This window comes from Urocitellus parryii, chromosome 2 (assembly GCF_045843805.1).
Source record: "Urocitellus parryii isolate mUroPar1 chromosome 2, mUroPar1.hap1, whole genome shotgun sequence".
Classification (NCBI taxonomy): Eukaryota; Metazoa; Chordata; class Mammalia; order Rodentia; family Sciuridae; genus Urocitellus; species Urocitellus parryii.
In genome coordinates this window covers 128,415,386-128,423,115 of record NC_135532.1, presented here as the reverse complement: position 1 = coordinate 128,423,115, position 7,730 = coordinate 128,415,386, and the positions used below count along the sequence as shown (strand labels likewise).

At 37.8% G+C, this 7,730-nt stretch overlaps 1 pseudogene; it reads right to left on the bottom strand.

The window, feature by feature from the left end:
* Positions 1–503: 503 nt before the first annotated feature.
* On the bottom strand, positions 504–1,178 carry LOC113193234 (coiled-coil domain-containing protein 43 pseudogene; annotated as a pseudogene).
* Between the last annotated feature and the right edge of the window lie 6,552 nt (positions 1,179–7,730).

Genomic DNA, 7,730 nt, shown 5'->3' with positions numbered 1-7,730 from the left:
CCCCAGGAGCTGGAATTACAGCTTCCTGATTAGCTTTATATATCAGCCATAAAACTATACTACACTTAGGAGTAAATATTACCTCTGAAGTAATTTATACTTGCACTTTTCATCTCAGAGGAACGGTCATGTTTCTTCTCCCAGAAGAAAACCCTGTTAGCTTTCTGAATCCTATTTATTCAAGGAAAATTAGGTGAGGGAAGACATTTTATAAAAAAGGAGCCAAAAGGAGCACAGAACTTCAGTATTAAAATATAAAGATTGCCCCAATTGCAGCTCTTTGGTACAGACATTAATTATCTGATCATCCACATCAGCAAAACATGGCACATTTTTGTAATTAAAAGTGATCGTGATTTTCCTTTTGACCATGTAAACAAAAGGGAAATGCCTTGGGAAAGAACTATGCAATGTTTTCTCATTTCTCTTAAACACACATTTGCAAAGCCAGTTTTCCTTTTCATCAAGTTCTTGAAGCAGGGGAAGAATTGAACAGGCCAGGGTCATGGCTTTCGCTCCCCTCTCTGTGTCCTTTTCTTTTCCTTTTCCTTGCGCTCCTGCTTGGCTAGTTGGTCTCTCTCCCTCTGCAGCTTGTCCTGTTCCTTCTTTCTTTGGGACTCATCCCCAAGTGAGTCTCTCTCCAGTTTCCGAGCATTGAGGACATCTTATACATTGGTGTTTCGAAACAGAGATTTATCTGAACCAACGTTCATCGTGGTGGCACCCGATTCATCCTTCTCATCTGCTTCATCCTCTTCATCTGTTACATCAGCACACTGGGCCAGCAGGGCAGCTTTTCTCTCTTTTTCCTCTTCCGACACCATCCTGGGCTTCACCACAATCTGCGCCTGCTTCTCAATGAGGGTGGCAATGGCCTGTACCTCATCTTCTTTTTTCACTTTGGTGACAACATTCTGAGCTTCAGACCATCGTTCCACAATCTCCTGGCAGATAGGAAGGAGTGAATCTTCTTCCAGAAAAGCAGACAGGATACCCTGCAGAGCGTCCAACTTCTCTTCTTCCTCCTCCTCCTGCGGGACACCAAGGATGTAGGAACCGTAAAGGGCTTGGTCCACTCCCAGCGCCTCCAACCGTCCGTCCAGCCAGGATCCAAAACCCCGACCCCCTCCATCACTTTCACCGGACGTTGCCGCGGCCACTTTGCAGGGCGCCGCCATCTCCTGGGGTCCTTTTTTTTTTTTTTTTTTTTTAATAAACAGGAAACTCTTCATTTCTTTCTCATGACCAAATTCTATTTAAACGAAGAAAATGCATCCAGCTTTATCCAGTTTAGAGTTTCTCATCCAGTTCTGTCAAACTCTTTTTGGCTTGTATTTATTTTTCTCCCAGTTCAATATTTGAATAGTTTTAGAGACAGACATCTCATGTTTGTATATAACAATGCAACTGGAAAGAAAATCAAGCAGTATGATTCTCACTAACAGAATTCTTGGAAAACAAAAGTGACAGGTTTTCAAATATGATAGCTACCAATCCTGACACTTCTAATAAATATTTAATTGCCCAGGCAAGGCACACACATAATTTATTTGATCTCCACAACAACACTCTCCAGTTATTATTTTTATTCCCACTTTACAGATGAGCAAACTGTGGTTTTGAGTGGTTACTAATTGGACCAAGACCTGAGTTAGTGAGTGATGGAGTCAAGTATATGCTAATGAAACTCTTAGGCCTAATAAATTCTATGCTTTTCTCATCAAATAGAAATGTAACCATCAAATTAGATATATCCAATGTGTGTCAAAGCCCATTCACAGAGCATGGATTTGGCTCTAAATCCTGTTTGCATTAAATGAGTAAGTGGAGTTTATCGAACAATTGAAAGTATGTTACTCTTTAAGCATAATCTATGTTGCCAGCTGTTACTAGTTAATGGACTTTTTGGACTAATAGTGCATTTTAGAACTAAAAAAAGGAATTAAGAATCTGTGTACTTCACTGTTTTTTTTTTTTTTTTCTTAACAACACTCCTAGGCAGTCTACTTCCTCGAGGATTTCTTAGAAGAAGAGGTAAAGTTGACTGGCTGTGTAATTACTTGGTCCCCCACTTAGTCCAATGTGTATTTCATTCAAACTGTGACTGTTGTCACTGGTTGGTAAGTAACTGGTAGTTGAATCAATTTAGTAAAACATACACCAAACCCATTGTCTCAATGTTTAAAATTTCAACCAGTTCTGGCAGCAGCGTGGCATTGGTTGTATAATTTGACAAGGAGAGAAAATATGTCTCCATGAGATTTACGTCCAAAATGTACAAACTCCATAAATCTTCTCAGACACCCTCAATTTCCAATATTCAGTCCTTTTTTTTTTTCATTATCCATTGGAGTGTCCCCTGAATTCTAGCTTACAGTCAGTAAACATTACAATGTGAACTAGTTATAAAAGATGAGGCAACACAAAAGAGATATAATCTCAAACCTGGGGCTATCTGGCTGCATAAAAATTATAATTACTCATAAAAATGCATGAATGTCTAGCATAGATGGGAACAACTCTTTATGAATGTGATGCTTTCCGGTCATAAAGTTTTGTAAAACCACGATAATAAAAAAGCAAGTGTAATTGAGTTTGCAAAGAAAACGAATGCTGTACAAGGTATATGATGGGCTAATCATTACATCCATTATGGGCCATTACTTTACCTATGATCAGAAGAAATTTGAATTAGACTCAAAAGAGTTTAGTTATATTCTAATGTATCACACAACCAGGCAGAAATAAATTTGCAATTATTTACATAACAAATATGCATGCAGACTGGGGTCCAGTCGTGACTCGGCTACTTCTTAGCATACCAGCCGAATAAGTGACTTAGGTCTTCAGCTTTCTACTGAACCATTTCAGAAGGCACCCTAGAGTTTGATGTTGTGGGTCTATTCCTCAATGTCCTCATCTGTAAAATGGAGATAATAAAGATCCTAAATCATATAGTGCTGCAACCCGGCTGGGCACAGAATCACAAGCCACTCAAGCAGGAACAAAGCTTTATTTTTAAAAAGGCCACCAGTGCCCCGTGTGCGCCCGGCTAGCAAGCTGGTCCACACACACATGTGTGCGTCTACCGGAACCTGGGGCTCAGACCTCCCCCGGAAATTCCCTCCTACTATCCTTCCCCAACCAATGGGAACTCTCCGGAAGTCCCGTAACATGAGTCCCGTAGCAGGCCGAGGTGAACAGCAGGAGTCCAATTTCCATATGAATGTAAATCTTAACATAATCATATCATCTCAATGGCTAGCTGGCAGTCACCTTAACCAAAGGTGCCATGTATCATAATACTTTTGCTGTGGCTCCTAGCAATATAGTTGGTGTGAAGACCAAAGAACTCAAAATGGCATCTGGGCAGGTATGGTAGCAAGAACATTTACTGAGCACCTGCTCTGTTTCAGACACTGTTCTATGTCCTAAGAAGGTGGAAATAAAAACACAGACAAGTCCCCTGCCCTCATCTATAATTAGCTTGTAGTACAGGAGAGAGAGAACCTGTAAGAATACAGTCTGAATAAGAAAACTGAAGATTACAACTAAGTGCTAAAGACAGAGGCTGAACTCACAGTGTAGATTGTGAATGGTATTTTCAATACCAGCAATACCAGCGTGCATATGCACGGTTACATAGGATTTATGCTTGGCTTTTGGTGCCTTCTCATTAAAGAATTAGTGAAAAGAATACCCAATGAATTCACTAGTGTCTGTTCAGCACTGCTGCTCTTCTCTTCCCTGTACCCTCCATGTCCTATTGCGTGTCCCCTCCTGGGGGCAGCCCATCTATATCCAGGGCTGTAACTTCTTACCCTCTTGCCCTCACTCTGCATTGCATCCACTGAAGTGCTGAGAAAATATCAAAATTATTGCTAAGGAAGCTTTGCTTCCCCCCAATATGTTCTGTGTACAAGTCCTAGAGTTTTTATTAACAGGGAACATCTTTTCCCAGTGTGGCAGGAGGCTGGGGTCTTAGATCTCTCTGTGCTGGCCACCCTGCCTCTCTCCCCAGCTTCCACTGGGGTTTTACCCATTGTCTTCTCTGCTGTCACGATGGGTTATTTAGCTTACTTTGTCCGGAACAGTAGCTTTCTTATTGGGGTTTGAATTGAAAGCAGATTTCCCTCATTGAGCAGAAATGAGAATGCCCTGATGCTTCATATGTAACGCCATTAGGCTCTCCTAGCCTGGCACAGCTTGGAAGGTTTGCTGCTTAACTCTTTCAGGTCCACTATTATGTAGGCAGCAAATTAAATATAGTGTAGTTGCTAAGATAAAGTGGGTTCAACAGATTGAATGATAATGCCTACAATTGGAAAAATTACTCTTTGTTAGATCATTTATACTGCATTTGGAGAGAAAATATCTGCTCCTAGAAGAGAAGTCCCTGATATTGCAATAATATTATGCATACAGCACATAAGAGCTGCCCGGTAAAATAATTTTAAACTATTTTTCTAGAATTAATGGCAAATTGTAAAGACTGGGCCAATCTAGATCTATTTTAATGTCTGCAAAATTGAGGCATGGGGCCAGCAGAGAGAATATTCAGGAATTTGGTCTTCCTGGGCAAGCCTTCTTAAAAGGCAGATTAGTACAATTTCCTCTTCAAAGTAAGCTGAACTTTCAACAAGGAGCATTTCTTCAAGTTTTTGGCTTATTTTTTTGTACTTTTTTTTTTTTTTTTACATAGACCATTGTCTGTGAGATTGCAACACAGGGGGACCATGCATCTCAAAAGGCAATACTAAGTTCTTGGCTATTTGTGCAAAAATCTGAATACTCAAGATTAGTTTCACAGCAAATAAAATATTTATCCATGCTTGATATTAAAGTAACACAAATCATACCTTTAAATATGATTTTAAAGTGTACCTAGAATTTATTTTGCCATCAGCATATTAGCTTTGTTATTTTATGTTCTATAAATTAAGTCGTATTATCATCATATCAGTTTTTAGGACCCCTAAACGGAGGCATGGAGAGACTTCAACATTTCAATCATAATGTCCATCATTATGTACATTTCTAAAAGTGTAAGACTTGAGGAAAATGCAAAGTGAATAATTGTGTGAATAGAGGTTTTCTTGTAATTAGACCATCTTCAACTTTAAGTAATTCAAAGTCTATAATGGGGCCTCCTTCTTGTAAAGACATGATTCAGGAGGAAAGGTATTTGTCATTTGGATACAAGAATACTGCCGATGTTCATTGTGTTTTGAAGGAATAGTTGCTATGAAAGCATCTCTATTGGCAACCACCACGGTCTGCTATAATATATTATTTTTCATTTTGGATTGGTTGTGCTACTAAAAAAAGTGTTTGTTCCTCTTCAAAGACAGATGATGTATTATATTCACTGTCTGAGCTGACAAGGAAGGGGCTCCTCAGCTCTGACTGGCAGGTGCGAAATCACCAGCTGAGAGGACCAACAATGAGACTAAGACAAAAAACACAGTTATGGAGCTTAAAAATGTATTTGTTTTGAGCTCAGTCTCAGTCCCGTCTTTATTTTACCATAGGAATTGAACTGTTAGAGTTGTTGCATTCCCTCCAGGGCCCATTGTTATCTCTCCTTGCTGAAATAGAGACAGATACCAGAATCCATGTCAGAAAGGTGGGGAAACTTGAGCCATTGACTGGAGAAACTTTCCAAAGAAAATATTTTAAAATGTGGGCTTAGAGAAAAAGAAAAATACTTGAGAAGTTTCAACCAGTTTTTTAACCTTGAGTAAGTAATCAGCTATTTGTTTGCTTTTATTAAAAGTTTTGTTTTTATTAATTTGAAATTTCCTGAAGTCTAGAATTTTGAAACTTTGTCATAATTGAGCATCCTATGCTTTACATGGACATTATTCAAGGTAATTCGGGAAAGTATTATTCAGAAGACTTGTTAAAGTTTAATGAGTTGATAAATATTTAGTCCTGAACAACATGAGAAAAACTTCTGGCTTCTAGTGACAGGAGATCCTACATCAAATCTACTTGTCGGAAATAATAAATGTGAGTAATTCTGTACTGTGTTCTCACCATGGAATTACAGTTTGAAGTGCAGCTTTGTCATTTATTAAATATCTGCTCTTAGGGATAAAATGAAAGTTGGAACCTCACTATCCCAAGTGTGGCCACTACCACACCTCAATTACTTCGAGCATCTCGAAAACTAATTGTATCTCATGGTCTTCAGGGAAGAGGAGGGTGTTTAAGACTCTGGCAGGAGTTGTGGTACCCAGGAGGGGAAAGCAGCCTTTCTGTTATGAAGCAAGAAGTGGGAGACTGATTTTATGATGGATGATGTTTGGAGGATATGGCCCCCAAGTATACCACTCTAGCATAAGAATTATTTTGAGCCAAATGCAACTTAAAAACAAAATAAAAAAGAGAAACACGAGAAAAAATCTTCACCATTCTCCGCATGTCTTTATACTTTTCAAATTAATCTATTGTGAGTATCGTTCAATATCAATACATAGAGATATAAGTAATTGTTTTGAAGACTAAATGCATATGTGTACAGTAAATTGCTTAACCAGGATTTCCTTAATAGATGTTATGGGATTTACTTATTTTTCTTGTATTGAGTGACAATGAATGAATCTAATTTTCATTCATCTTTACACAATTTCCTAAAGATGAATTTTTAAGAAATTGTGATTTTAAAGGTAGAGGCACTTTTCAAAAAGTCAAGTGTATAAACTCAAATTTTCTTCCAGAAAGTTTGTAAGAATTTACATCCTTACTATTAATGAAGATAATTTGTTTTTACATACCTCAAGCATCACTAAAATGTATCATCTTTTTACTTTCCCTAGAAAATATCTCTGTGGAAATCTGGTGAATTAGGAGGAGAAGAAAGGAGAAATGTCTGCAAAAACCCTATGAGTGACTCTCAGGTTTATGCAGGACTCTTGATTTGCATCAACCTCTAGTTTGTATGGTTAATATATCCTGGGGAAGGTCTTGATCTCTTCTACAAAATTCAATTTTAATTTGTATTTGTCCACATTTTCTCAGATATGATTTAGATGGATACAGGCTATTAAATATAATGGAGACCAGTTCATCAGAGCTCTCCTTGAGCTCTTTTATAGTTCCTGTTTTAACAGGCAGAAGATAGTCAAGAAATAATGATTCTGCTATTTTATAAAGATTTCAAATTTATACACTTAAAAAAGCGAATTCCTGAAAGGGAGGGTATTTGTGAAGTATTTAATATCAGTTCCCATGGAAAACTTAGACATATCCACAAGCCCAAATCTCTTAGGATTCCAATTTGCCAGATTGTCACACTCCCCAAAGGGACTTGAGCATCACCATGTGAATTACATGTCTAGCAGGAAAGAAGAGTATCAAAATACTTCATGGTAAAGTTTAACTGTTAACTAAAATGGCAGTAATGCCTTTCAGTTTGGAAAGGCGATGAAGTGGGACCTTAGTGGATAAAATCTTGTTTATGTCACTACCTGGATTATGAATATAAAAGGATAGTGCTAAAACCAAAAGCATGAAAAAGTGATATGATGTTCAACCTTTAATTTGTTTACTTAATGAATCATGATGATGGATTTCCCAGTGTTGATCCATGAGATGCCATGAGTTTTAAATATAGAGAAAAAATAAATGGATGAAAAGATATGACTAGAATAAATTTAAAGTGCTTATTCCTAAACAGAAAAAAATACTGTCTCAAGCAAAGGTAGTTAGTATATAAAACACTGAAA